We start from the raw sequence: 15,567 nt of genomic DNA on the forward strand, positions 1-15,567 counted from the left end.
CATTTTGCAATGCCAGGAGCTTCAACTCAGGCAAATCTGATACGTATTGCATTGCAAATGCTTGTTTGACTTGCAGTAACTTTGAACCGTAGGCTAGTAACTGTAATCTAAGAGCTGCTTGCAAACTTCCAAGGTGTTGATGAGAGTATTATGAATTTTTACCATCTTTTATTATCCTAATGTTGGAAAAACGGTTCATTTGGATAGAGATCAGTTCTGATTATTTCAGAGAGCCCACAGCCAGGTTGTTGCATTTTAAATTCTGAGTTTCTGCTTCTCCAGACCAAGCACTCTTAAACTATGATTGATCGTCTCTGTTTATTGTGTGTGAGGTGAAGTGCTCTGAAACCCTACACTGGTATGAGCGGCGCTGTAAACCTAATTAACTGCATCTGAGAGAGAGTGGTTACAGAGGCTTGAGGGGCACCATTGAAGGGTGGTAGTGAGGGAGGCCAAGGCAGAGGGGGCTAAAGCCGGCCCTGGCTTCACACTGTGGAGCTGCTGGGTGCAGACGTTTATCTCATGAATATGTGTAGGTTCCGTGTGAGGGGGGTGGGGGGGGTGCAGTTGTGCGGACTTCCTGCGCGAAGGACGTGCGTGCTCCCTGCTTGCCCCTGTCTGTATTACATAAACTCAACTTTAAGGAATCATTCTTGTGGACTCCTCACTACACACACATCTTAATGCAAAGCCTTTTGCTGTTACATTCCATGCAGGGCTTTAAGTGGGCCGGGTCTCAAGGGGTCTGAGCACCGGCAGTTTTTTAAAGGGGGCCTCGAAACGGGTCTCTATCGGGCTCTGTTTTGAGCCCTGGCACAGGCTCTCCGTTTTTTTCCGGACTGCAGAGACAGCAGTTTGCTGTTACTGCAGTCAGGCCAAAAGTGCCAGGGGGCAAAACAGCCCGATTGAGACCCGTTTCGAGACAGCAGGCACATCGATGTGCGCTGCTCACACTGCTCACTTCTCACTAGTGGACGTCATGCCAGGTGAGCATTGTGTGGGAAGGGAAATCATTTAAAGGGAGTCATTTTCTCTCTGGATTTCACTTCCATTTCCGAAACGCAAGAACAGCAACATTGTGGTAGGGTCACCAGGGCTTTAATTGGAAGCTTTTTCAATATAAATTGCAAAAAGCCGTAGTTGCAGCTTATTTATCTTATGCAACTAATAACCATTGACAAAGCCAATAGTCCTTACTTTTTGTAGGTATGATGTTACTTGTCTCACATATCTGGATGCAATGACAGAAACACCAAAATACAAGTCGGGCGGCACACTATGCTAAACACAGATTTTTAGCAAGTGTTTTAAAGCCACGCCCCTAATTGCACTGGCCACACCCCTTTGAGAGACCCCCCAGTTTTTTCATCCCACTTAAAGCCCTGATGCCATGTAAAGTTGCAGCAATTCAACTTTCCCGCCAGTCTCAGTTGCATTGAGATTTGCGCAGAATGACGCGCACTCGCATCTTGGCGCAATGCGGCACCAGATGACAAAGACACCCGGACCCAGATTGTTGGGTGTTCATTGCACTAAGGAATACGTCATTAGGCCCTTTTGTATGAAATGCCATAACAATGAATCAGGGTAGCCAAATCAGGAGTTCAAATGATGTTTTAGAGCTAAGTCACAGTTTAAAACATGTCCTGCCTTTCGATGCCACTTCCGGTCTTCCAGAATGTTATACATGTCCTGGGCTCCTGAACCTTGGGTGACATCCTTACTACATGAACCCGGGAAGCTGCATCGGTAGCATCGAGTGACTCGTTTGGAGAGGGCACCTTTCATTGGGGGGGGGGGGGGGGTTAAATATGATATAAGGCACAGGCAGGGCGCTGCTATTCTTAAACAAGGTGCGAGACCCATTTTGGATTTGTTCGCGTTCGAATCGCGTCTCTTACTCTTACAGTCCGGTCTGAGGTGCACATGACAGGCCTAAACGTGATAAAACAAGACATTTGCTTTCAAATATTTGCCGAGATACCTCACTGTCTTCCAGCTCCTTGAAGGTGATTGATCGCTCTGTTTCTGTGGAAAAATGTTTAACTTCCAGACCGCCCCCTTACTTTGCATTGCAGGTTCTATATCTAGAGAGAGCCCCCCTCCTGCATCACTCACTCAGCATGGGGGATCCCTCCTGAGCCGACAGGAGAGAGCAGCAGGCAGAGGCGAGACCTGACACCATCACTCACTGGGTGTGGGAGAGCCCCCCCAGCTGACAGAAGAGAGCAGCAGGCAAAGGCGAGTAATCCGACAGAAGGTGAGCAGAAAGGATGTAGAAAGGTTTCTTTTTTGCAACATTATGTAGTTTGAATAGATAAAAAAGCAGATTTCACAGCAGGAAATGTTTATTTGTGTGGGGAATCTACAGCAAAATAAGAAAAATCGAATTTGTTACACATGTTTTGAATGAAACGTACATTGCAAACCTTTTTTATGCAGAAGACGACTTCTGCAAGAAATGTTTAGGAAATGTGTAGACATGTAAGCCTACAGGAGGAATTCATATATCATAAGTGGTCCCATCAACTCACCAACATACTCTGCCCTGATATTTCCACCATGGGACACTAAGAGGTCAAGACTGCCGCCCTTTCACCTCCAAGTGAGCTGCTCGGATTCTGGCCACCTTCACTCCTGACACTATCTACGTGGATCATGCAACCCTCTCTAACTTCCTGATCCCACAGCACCGCAGAGGCCTTCGGGATACTTGTATCCATGATGGAGAAGGTGTGCTGTTTAGCACTGTTGTGATAGCACACTGTTGTGTTCTAGGCACCCTGCACCTATGCACAGTGACACTGTGACTATATCACCAGTAGAGCTCTGCTGAGAGAGTCAGTGCACTGTATTAGCGTCTACATGGCATCACACGCGGAAGCGTCAGCAGTCCACTGCACTGCACTGCACTTCCACTGAGGCCCATTAGTACAGTCCACATGTAACATGTCAGTGCAGTCCTGCAATGCATGTCTGATCTCTTGAGAAATGCTGGGATGGGTCTCTTGTGGGTCTTGCAATGCAACTGAGATCAGCCTACATTGACCTACAGCATATGACGTCATTCTGCTGAAATCTGGCACCGCCCTATCACAAAGCACCATTTCTTTACCCTTCTGCAACATAGTGGACACACATCAATCCTGGGAAATGAGTGTCTAAGAGCAGGTGGTGTGAAGACATGCTGGCATTACCCTATTTTAATAATAAATACATTGTCAGCACCGGCCTGCACACATCTGTGGCTGTCTGGTGACAGCACTAATCAGTTCCCCACTACCAGAGTAACAACATATTGCATATGTGGTGGCCACAGTTACTCTCTGCTTCACAATTCTAAATCAAGGATCAATAGCGCCACCCTCTGAATTTGGGGTATTGCAGGCAAGCCAGATGTGCGAAAAGCGTGTTTTGTAAAACTATTACTTTATGTATGTATGTATAGGCATTTATATAGCGCACTACTTACCCGGAGGGTCCCAAGGCGCTTCGACCGCTGCGAAACCCTTCCTGGCTTCCCTGAGAGATGGTCCCTTAATGGGTATCTCCAGGGTGAGACCAGGCATCCCCGGCGGTCTGGTGGGGCCGTTAGTGAAGATGAGGCAAGCTAATGCCCAGAGTTGCCGAGTGTGGTCGCTGATCAGAGTGGGCACCGAGGCGAGAGAATTATCGAGTCCGCTAACCCTGGTCCAGAAACCTGCCGCGCCGGGAATCGAACCCTGGTCCCGGGCCGTCCTCTGCTCTCGGGTCTGCCGCCTCTAACCAGTGAGCCACACTACTTCACTTTAGCAAATGTTAGCAGGTCTAAGTATTGTAAATAATCAAAGCTACTATTACTCACTTGTTTGTTACTCAATTCATCGGTCTTAGAATATTGAAAGGCTAAGCTAGACTAGACAAAAATCCAACCTGTGACATATACGCAACAAAGAAATCAGCAGTGAGCACCAACTTCACTAAGGAATCATGCTGTGTTGCATTAGTGCAACAAAGCCCCACCACAAACCTAGGGGAATATGTACAAGGGAATTGCGCCTCCGAAACATCACTTTTTCCAACGTTCTGGTGGCACAATGCCCTGCACCATATTCACAAAGTGGCGTTACCCCGCTTTGCATGGCTCTTTGTAATCCTGGTATCCTTTCACGCAGGTTTTGCATGAAAGTGACGTGCAGTGGGTGTTGCTGTGGGCGTTCCGCCGCAACACCCATGGCTTTTTGACGCTGTCCCAGATTTACAAGGATGTGTAAATCTTAGCCAGCACCAAAACCTAACAAAATGCAAAAACAGGAGTTAGATTGGTGCAGGCAGGAGGAATACATTGGTTTGTTTTTTCTAAGTGTGCTGAATTCTGTAGCACACATAGAAAGGGCAAAGTGCCAATAATTATTGTTTCTGAGCAGGAAGGTGTCCCTTTGCACAATGTCACAATGTTGTCTATGTTGGTGTTAGGCAGCTATTTTTAGCCCCCAGTGCTAGGGAAAACATACAGGTGCACCATATTCTTGTAAATACGAAGCATCCCTGCATTCTGGAAATGACCCAGCGCAGCGCTGCGCCATTTCCTTATACATATGCCTCTTAATGTACTACATGCTCTAATGAGATAAAGGACCCTTTTAAACTAGTGTATCATTGTCCCGACACGATGGTTGAAATGGGATGGAGCTAAAGAGGCCTTTTCCTGGGTGTTGCTTGTCTTCTTCTGTGTTTAAGAATAATGTCACAGATAAAATACTCACTGCCACTGCAAACATGATGTGTTCATTATCAAATACTAACAATAATTCTGGTAACATTATCTCCTGTCTACATATTTTACATTATCACCCAAATCTGACTATCCTTCCTGAAGAGGTGGCAGAAGGGCGAGAGCTTCGGCACTGAGGGAGAAGGGGCCAGATGTGCTGTTCCTCATAGTAGTGAGTAGGAATGTGACTTACCTCATGATTTAGGTAGGTCGCAAACTGCAACTCACAATGATTAGAGGCCATCACAGGGATGGAGGCCTGTTGTGGCAGGAGAACACCATCCCTGCGATTGTTTTTTTAATAAAGCAATATATTATTAATGCAGCCTGTATTCTTTAGAGGAGACAGAACTGTGTTTAAAAAGAGCAGTTCTCTGTTCTTTTATTTACTTGTGATATGGCCGGGATCCCCTGGACTACTGCCTACTCTTTAACAAACTTCTTTTCAACATTTCTGACTCTGAAAATGCGCTTAGTGCATAAAAAAGATGCTTAAAAAAGCAGCATGTGCATGTGTAGTAATCTTACTAATTCTCATGTAAAGTGCTATGATGCCCTTAGGCCAAGTTTGCTTTTTTAAAACTGCACAAAACATAATAATAATGAAGTTCACGTCCTCACACAATGGTTAACACACACTCTTCCAGCCCTACATCCACAGCTGCCTGTGCAATGTACAGTGCGTAGATATGTAGCCTATTAACGCATACTTTAATTCATCCTTTGTTGAGTGACTCAAAGACTTAAGATCCTTGAAAGTCTAGCTTTGTATTGACCCACCTGCCCAAAAAGTCCCTGGGCCTCATTTATGACTTTTTGCCGCAGGGAAGCGCAGCAGGCCTTCCTGCTGCGCTTCAGTACGGCAAAAGAAAAGGGCAGAAATGCGCCGTATCTATAAGATACGGCGCATTCCTGTCCTTTTTCCCTGCGCCGGCGCACAATGGGCTGCCTGCGCCAGCGCAGGCACCCTTGCACAATGGTGCAAGGGTGCCTGCGTTGCGGGGAAGATTATTTTTGTACAGGAAGGGAAACCTTTCTGTACAAAAATAATCACAAGAGGCTTTTCCTCTTTCTATGTGTGCTGTAGAATGCAGCACACATAGAAAAAGGAAATACGAGGAGAAATAAAGACATTTCTCCCTGTTGCGCCTCCATTACGCCTCCCCTGGGGAGGCGTAAGCTTTTGGCACTGCTTCAGAGTTACGATTTCTGGTACATGTGGGGCAGTGTCAAAAGGGCATGGATGTTGCTGGGAACGCCCCCAGCAACACCCATTGCACGCCCCTTTAACGCAGAACACTGCGTTAAAGGGACTGATATTTATCAGGCAGCAGTACGCCACCAAAACTGGCGTACTGCTGCCTGATAAATACCACGCAGGCTTCTGCGCCACGGAACTTCATGACAAGTGAAGTTCCGATGGCGCAAGGGGCCTCATAAATGAGGCCCCCTGTGTTTAGAGTTTCTTTACTGAATGTTAAGGCTGGATCAAGATAGGACATCAAGAAAAACAATAATTTATGGCCATTTGGGTGCGCCAGCAAATCCGGAAAGGTGCAAAATGGGCTTTATTCACACAAGTTCTGTTGTGTAGATACACATGAGCTTCTGGTCCCAAAGATCTCCCGTGGGCATACCTTGGGAGCAGATTCCATGCACTTATCACTGCTGTCTTAATGACCTCAAAATGCTGCTAACCAACCTTCTGATTGGGCTAGGCTAGACTATTCACAAAAATAGCAAAACGCATTTATTTGTTAGAATGGTCAAATAATATGCAAGTAATCACCTCAGTAAATTTGCATTATACATATTCCAGGACACCCCTCATCATGGACAGATGTTGTGACATCTGCGCCAGTTGAACATGTTGTTACACCCAGGTAGGCCCACCTCAGGAAGGGGGAGATGCGCCTCTTCTGCATTGCACCCCTTTGCTCACACAGGCTGCCCCCTCAATAGCTCATGACTATCTTAAGTGTAGAGGAGTAAGGGGGTGTAGTGGTGACCTTCCGCGGACTCCCTGAAGTCACCTTGCACCACTGCCATAGGTCAAAGTGAAGGGGCAGGATGCATTACATTTATCCAATATAAAGAATTCCTGTTCTTTCCCCCAGTGCTGGTCTCTTTTCAGCAGCCTACCGCCACGGTGCAAGGGAGCCTGTGTTGTCGGCAACAATTGTTTTTGTGCAGAAAGGACCACATTCCTGTACAACAACAATCCTAGCAGGCTTTATCCTCTTTCTATGTGTACTTGCAGAATGCAGCACACATGAAAAGACGAAAAAAGTATGGGTGGGCGGAATTTGCGTTGTCATGCCATGCAAAGCTCCAGGAAACAGTAAAAAATCTCCGCGAGCACACAGAAATTCCACGAACACGCAGAATTGCTTGTTTGCAATGATTTTTTCCTGTTTGCGAATGCTGTTTGCATGCTCAGGGGAAATATCTTGCAAACACCCATTTTGAGAACAGGAACAAGCAAAGAATTCCGCGAAGCCACAGAACTCAGAATTTTGGGCAATTTCGCGTTCTCCGTGGAACATAAAATTACCCAAATTCTGCAAATTCAGCAAGCGGAACGGAATTTACCGCCCAGGCCAAGAAAAAGGATGAAGAAATGAATGTATTTCTCCTTGTTGTGCCTCCACTAGGGAGGCATAAGCAACTGGCACATCCTCGTGTTTACATGGTTTTGTAAATCTGGGGAAGCATCAAAACCCATTGGTGTTGCATGGGAAAACCTACCATGATGCTCATGGAGCGCCTCCCTAGCGCAGAATAAGACAACGTAGAGATTTGCACTGCCTTACCTTACTCCACATCTACGAGGCCATTCAAAGCCACACAAACTGGCTTAGCGTGACCTCATAAATATGATTTTGTAGTTTCCATTACCCGAGCATCAAAACAACTGGCCCTACAAAGGTGCAAGGGGCTCCTTAATATGCCCGTAGATTTTTAGCATAAAAACTCCACTTAGGAAAAGAACCACTGTTCTTGAAAGTTTGGGGTGGAAAGTAGGTAGGAGAAAAGCAGAATATTTAGGGAAGAGGGGAGAAACCCAAAAGGGAGAAAACACAGAGGCAAGAGAGGGAAACACAGAGTGCAGGATGTGGGAGAGAAGCACAACAAGCATTGTCATAGACAATATGTCTCACCTTTGGGACCATATAAGTGTTCAGCCATTCAGCACATTATCCTGGGTGCTGTGCCACCAGGGATTGAAGAGCTATACAACAACTACATACTGGGACTTGCAGATTGATGCAGGAATGCATGCTTGCCCCAGGAAACATTTACGTACACATTCCCTGGCTTTTTAATGCACAGACAGAAAGGCAAGCGACTCGTTGCAAGTCAACAGCAATATATCATTCTGGCCCTCATTACGATGTTGGGCGGACTTGCGTCTGCCTTATACCATTTTGGTGAGGGAACCACCCGACCATAGTTCGACAGATCCGCTTACTGAATGAGGATGTGGCCGCACATGGTGCAAACGTGCATTTTACAATGGGAGCTTGTGCAGTGTTCCAAAAACCGACTGCAGCACAAGCTCCCATCGTATAATTTGTAAGGTTTTGCACATCAATGCCTGTGTGCAGGCTGCTCACGATGAGGTGCCTGCCATTTGGTGCAGGAATGTGATGGGGGGCAACTCAGATCCCCAACCAGGGCCAGGGGAGAAGATTGCCGTGTAAGGGGCTCTCAAATTCACTCTCTGACAGCCTTTCCATGGTAGAAAGGCCAACATGGGAAGGCTGTCGGAAACCAACATCATAACCCCGAAAGCAGAAATGCCGTCCATAAGGGATTAGGAGCGGCTTACGACTGTAGCCTCTCAGAACTCAGTCGGTTTCCTCAGCCGGTTTACACTCTGACCGCCAACATAATTTATTCAGCGGTCGGAATGTAAGCCTACCATGTCTGTTGGTAAGCCTCCGACAAGCGGCCATTGGCCTACGGACAAACATCATAAATAGTCCCTCTTTATGCAACTGCATCACTACAGTATTGAGCAGCCTATGAAAACAAGGCTTTTTAGTGCACAGACAGAAATATAAGTGCATCGAGGCAAGTCAACAGCACTATAATATTCTGTGTGGGGCATCATCACTACAGTATTGAATGATCTATGAAAAAAAACAGTGAAGTACTTTCCAATGGCGAAGATGCCACATCCCTCCTCCCCAAGGCCTGTATTCGCTAGGTATATTTCTCCAGACTTTTCCATTCAAAACACTGCTCGTACCATCCGTTTACCAGCAAGCTCCCAGCTTTGCCCTCTGTCCCAGACTCTGGGTAAAGGGGCACTAGACATAGCAACAACAACATGCTTCCATTTGTTAGGTAGAAGGGCAATAATGAATAAATAGGAAAGGCTTTGGCCTCACTAGCCGCCTGATTCATCAAGCTAAATTGCACTCGCAAAGGGCAAGATTCTCAGAATCTTGCCTTTTGCGAGTGCAATTTTTGCATTTGGGATTCATCATCCCAAATGCAAATTTCGCTATTTAAGAATTCGCACATTTGCGAAGAATTGAATTTAAGGAATCTCTATTTGAGATACCTTAAATGCAATTCATGAAGCATTTTAAAATTGCGAAATGGCAATTTTGGGCCGCTATTTACCGAGAGGTCAGACCTCTCGGTAAATAGCAAAAACTTAGAAAAATGCATTTAAATGCATTTTTCTAAGTTGCATGTTACACACACACATGTCCTTTGGACATGTGTGTGCGCAACACCAATGTAGATTACATTTCAGGGGTGCTACAGGGTGTCCTTTGGACACCCCTGCACCCTTGAAATCGCATCCTTATTTGCGATTAGCTAATTGCTAATCGCAAATAAGGAATAACTCCCCATGCATTCCTATGGGCCTGTAGGCCCATAGGAATGCATGGGGAGTTATTCCTTTTTTGCGATTAGCAATTTGCTAATCACAAATAAGGAACATGTAGGAATCGCAATAATGATTGCAATTTCTACATGAATCCCGTTTTGCAAGTCCTTAATAGCGATTCGTTATGAATCGCTATTAGGGGCTCGCAAAACGGGAGAATGATGAATCAGGCTGTAAATCTCCATGCACCTAAAAACAAAAAAAATAATCTGACCTTGTGTAATGCAACTGGTGATTTTGTGAAGTGCTCCAATTAGCAGCTCAGGTGCAATGTGTAGCCGCTAATCATACATCTGCAGACCCTGACCACTGGTATGTGTCCCCATCCCACAAACCAGGATGGGACAGTAGTTCAGGGGTAAGTTTTACTAGAAAGCTCCATCCCATTCAATGTGGTGCAACATGCAACAGCCTAAAATGATCTTGCACAACACTTCTGGAGAGTGCTGACCATCGCTTCGCACCCTCCCATCCAGGTGATCAAGTCATCTGAAGGTCGATTTGAGGGTACCAAATTGAACTCAAAATGTTTGCTCGCATCGGTAGATGTGCCTTGTCGGACCTTGGTTGACAAAGGTTTATAGGACATCAGATGGGGATGAGGACCGGGAGAGAAGTAAAGCTCCACCTTACCTGCGACAAATACATGTAATATCTGTTATAACGAACCCAAGAGAATGCTGCAGATATTCCATACATGCATGTAATCAATATTTGAGCCACAAGACCCACCAGCATGGTAGTTTCACCCAAAAATACAGCATGACATTGCTAAAGCTAAAGACCAGCTGTAGGGAGGCGGCACAAGTCCTAGCTTGCCGATGATATAGCAGACTGCTGACAAGTGTATTGTCCTGGAAACTATGAACCTTCATACAGGAGGGACCAGGGCCACGCATGGCCCGCCACAAATGAGTTTCCTCAAGGCAGAGTGGAGTTTAAGGTAATGAGGTACCTCGAGGTAGTAATCCTGACATGCAAGACACTGCACACGTATTCATGTCACAAGGGGTTTGTTATGCTGGCCGTGGACACCCATATACTGATCACCCTGCATACTCACACACTGCTCACCCTGCACACTCACACACTGTTGGCCCTGGACACCCACATACTGATCACCCTGCATACTCATACACTGCTCACCCTGCACACTCACACACTGCTGGCCCTGTACACTCACATACTGCTCTCTTTGCATCCTCATACACTCCTCACCCTGCATACTCACACACTGCTCACCCTGCACACTCACATACAGCTGGCCCTGGACACCCACATACTGATCACCCTGTACACTCACAAACTGCTCACCCTGTACACTCACAAACTGCTCACCCTGTACACTCACGCACTGCTGGCCCTGGACACCCACATACCGATCACCATGTATACTCACATACTGATCATCCTGCATACTCAAACACTGCTCACCCTGCACACACACACACTGCTGGCACGAGACACCCACATACTGATCACCCTGCATACTCACATACTGATCACCCTGCATACTCCAACACTGCTCACCCTGCACACTCACACACTGCTGGCCCTGGACACCCACATACTGATTACCCTGCATACTCACATACTGATCAGCCTGCATACTCACACACTGCTCACCCTGAATACTCACACTCTGCTCACCCTGCACATTCACACACTGTTGGCCCTGGACACCCACATACTGATCACCCTGCATACTCACACACTGCTCACCCTGCACACTCACACACTGCTGGCCCTGGACACCCACATACTGATCACCCTGCATACTCATACACTGCTCACCCTGCACACTCACACACTGCTGGCCCTGTACACTCACATACTGCTCTCTTTGCATCCTCATACACTCCTCACCCTGCATACTCACACACTGCTCACCCTGCACACTCACATACAGCTGGCCCTGGACACCCACATACTGATCACCCTGTACACTCACAAACTGCTCACCCTGTACACTCACAAACTGCTCACCCTGTACACTCACGCACTGCTGGCCCTGGACACCCACATACCGATCACCATGTATACTCACATACTGATCATCCTGCATACTCAAACACTGCTCACCCTGCACACACACACACTGCTGGCACGAGACACCCACATACTGATCACCCTGCATACTCACATACTGATCACCCTGCATACTCCAACACTGCTCACCCTGCACACTCACACACTGCTGGCCCTGGACATCCACATACTGCTCACCCTGCATACTCACACATTGCTCACCCTGCACACTCACACACTGCTGGCCCTGGACACCCACATACTGATCACCTTGCATACTCACATACTGATCAGCCTGCATACTCACACACTGCTCACCCTGCATACTCACACACTGCTCACCCTGCACACACACACTTCTGGCACGAGACACCCACATACTGATCACCCTGCCTACTCACATACTGATCAAGCTGCATACTCTCAAACTGATCACCCTGCATACTCCAACACTGCTCACCCTGCTTACTCACATTCTGCTCACCCTGCATACTCACACACTGCTCACCCTGCATACTCACACACTGCTCACCCTGCATTCTCACACACTGTTCATCCTGCACACTCAAATACTGCTGGCCCTGGACACCCACATACTGATTACCCTGCAAACTCACATACTGATCACCCTGAATACTCACACTCTGCTCACCCTGCACACTCACACATTGTTCACCCTGCACACTCACACATTGCTGGCCCTGGACACCCACATACTGATCACCCTGCATACTCACACACTGCTCACCCTGCACACTCACACACTGCTGGCCCTGGACACCCACAAACTGATCACCCTGCATACTCCAACACTGCTCACCCTGCTTACTCACATTCTGCTCACCCTGCATACTCACACACTGCTAACCCTGCACACTCACACACTGCTCACCCAGCATACTCACACACTGCTGGCCCTGGACACCCACATACTGATCACCCTGCATACTCACACACTGCTCACCCTGCACACTCACACACTGCTGGCCCTAGACACCCACAAACTGATCACCCTGCATACTCCAACACTGCTCACCCTGCTTACTCACATTCTGCTCACCCTGCATACTCACACACTGCTAACCCTGCACACTCACACACTGCTCACCCAGCATACTCACACACTGCTGGCCCTGGACACCCACATACTGATCAACCTGCATACTCACATGCTGATCACCCTGCATACTCACACACTGCTCACCCTGCATACTTACACTCTGCTCACCATGTACACATTTAAAAGCTGCTGGCCCTGGACATCCACATTCTGCTCACCCTGCATACTCACACATTGCTCACCCTGCACACTCACTCATTGCTGGCCCTGGACACCCACATACTGATCACCCTGCATACTCACACACTGCTCACCCTGCACACTCACACACTGCTGGCCCTGGACACCCACAAACTGATCACCCTGCATACTCCAACACTGCTCACCCTGCACACTCACACACTGCTAACCCTGCACACTCACACACTGCTCACCCAGCATACTCACACACTGCTGGCCCTGGACACCCACATACTGATCAACCTGCATACTCACATACTGATCACCCTGCATACTCACACACTGCTCACCCTGCATACTTACACTCTGCTCACCATGTACACATTTAAAAGCTGCTGGCCCTGGACATCCACATTCTGCTCACCCTGCATACTCACACACTGCTCACCCTGCACACTCACACACTGCTGGCCCTGGACACCCACATACTGACCACTGTGCATACTCACACACTGCTCACCCTGCATACTCACACACTGCTCACCCTGCATACTCACACACTGCTTACCCTGCACACTGAAACACTGCTCACCCTGCACACTCACACACTGCTGGCCCTTTAAACTAAGACACTGCTCACTCTGCATCCTCACACACTGCTCACCCTGCATACTCACACACTGCTCACCCTGCACACTAACACACAGCTGGCCCTGGACACCCACATACTGATCACCCTGTATACTCACAACCTGCTCACCCTGCACACTCACACACTGCTGGCCCTTTAAACTAAGACACTGCTCACCCTGCATATTCACACATTGCTCACCCTGCACACTCACACACTGCTGGCCCTGGACACCCACATACTTATCACTCTGCATCCTCACACACTGCTCACCCTGCATACTCACACACTGCTCACCCTGCACACTCACACACTGCTCACCCTGCACACTCACACACTGCTGGCCCTGTACACCCACATACTGCTCACTCTGCATCCTCACACACTGCTCACCCTGCATACTCCAACACTGCTCACCCTGCTTACTCACATTCTGCTCACCCTGCATACTCACACACTGCTCACCCTGAATACTCACACTCTGCTCACCCTGCACACTCACACACTGCTGGCCCTGGACATCCACACACTGCTCAACCTGCATACTCACACACTGCTCACCCTGCAAACTCACACACTGCTCACCCTGCACACTCACACACTGCTGGCCCTGTACACCCACATACTGCTCATTCTGCACCCTCACACACTGCTCACCCTGCACACTCACACACAGCTGGCCCTGGACACCCACATACTGCTCATTCTGCACCCTCACAACCTGCTCATCCTGCACACTCACACACTGCTGGCCCTTTAAACTAAGACACTGCTCACCCTGCATATTCACACATTGCTCACCCTGCACACTCACACACTGCTGGCCCTGGACACCCACATACTTATCACTGTGCATGCTCACATACTGCTCACCCTGCATACTCACACACTGCTCACCCCGCATACTCACACACTGCTCACCCTGCACACTCACACACTGCTGGCCCTGTACACCCACATACTGCTCACTCTGCATCCTCACACACTGCTCACCCTGCATACTCCAACACTGCTCACCCTGCTTACTCACATTCTGCTCACCCTGCATACTCACACACTGCTCACCCTGAATACTCACACTCTGCTCACCCTGCACACTCACACACTGCTGGCCCTGGACATCCACACACTGCTCAACCTGCATACTCACACACTGCTCACCCTGCAAACTCACACACTGCTCACCCTGCACACTCACACACTGCTGGCCCTGTACACCCACATACTGCTCATTCTGCACCCTCACACACTGCTCACCCTGCACACTCTCACACAGCTGGCCCTGGACACCCACATACTGATCCCCCTGTATACTCACAAACTGCTCACACTGCACACTCACACAGTGCCGGCCCTGGACAACCACATACTGATCACCATGCATACTCACATACTGATCACCCTGCATACGCATACACTGCTCACCCTGCACACACACACTGCTGGCACAGGACACCCACATACTGATCACCCTGCTTACTCACATACTGATCACCCTTCATACTCACATACTGATCACCCTGCATACTCAAACACTGCTCAGCCTGCTTACTCAAATTCTGCTCACCCTGCACACTCACACACTGCTGGCCCTGGACATCCACATACTGCTCACCCTGCATACTCACACACTGCTTACCCTGCACACTCACACACTGCTGGCCCTGGACACCCACATGCTGATCAACCTGCATACTCACATACTGATCACCCTGCTTACTCACACACTGCTCACCCTGCACACTCACACACTGCTCACCCTGCAAACTCACACACTGCTGGCCCTGGACACCCACATACTGATCACCCTGCATACTCACACACTGCTCCCCCTGCACACTCGCACACTGCTCCCCCTGCACACTCACACACTGCTCACCCTGCATACTCACACACTGCTCTCCCTGCATACTCACACACTGCTGGCCCTGGACACCCACATACTGATTACCCTCCATATTCACACACTGCTGGCCCTGCACACTCAAACACTGTGGCCCTGGAAA

The 15,567-nt window shown here is 48.4% G+C and overlaps 1 protein-coding gene across 3 annotated transcripts in view; it reads left to right on the forward strand.

The window, feature by feature from the left end:
• Positions 1–15,567, forward strand: part of LOC147726104 (uncharacterized) — a 64,066-nt gene that overhangs the window by 21,158 nt on the left and 27,341 nt on the right. Inside the window, exons 1-2 of one of the 3 annotated variants that reach the window (XM_086960208.1) lie at positions 2,246–2,260; positions 4,859–4,925. The exons of 1 other annotated variant lie outside the window; for it this stretch is intronic. The gene's annotated coding sequence lies outside the window, so the exon portion shown is untranslated. Of the gene's footprint in view, positions 1–2,106; positions 2,261–4,858; positions 4,926–15,567 lie in introns of those variants that run through there. One more of the 3 variants, XM_086960207.1, reaches the window with a different exon arrangement.

The sequence above is a fragment of the Lissotriton vulgaris genome, chromosome 3_1 (genome assembly GCF_964263255.1).
Source record: "Lissotriton vulgaris chromosome 3_1, aLisVul1.2, whole genome shotgun sequence".
Classification (NCBI taxonomy): domain Eukaryota; kingdom Metazoa; phylum Chordata; class Amphibia; order Caudata; family Salamandridae; genus Lissotriton; species Lissotriton vulgaris.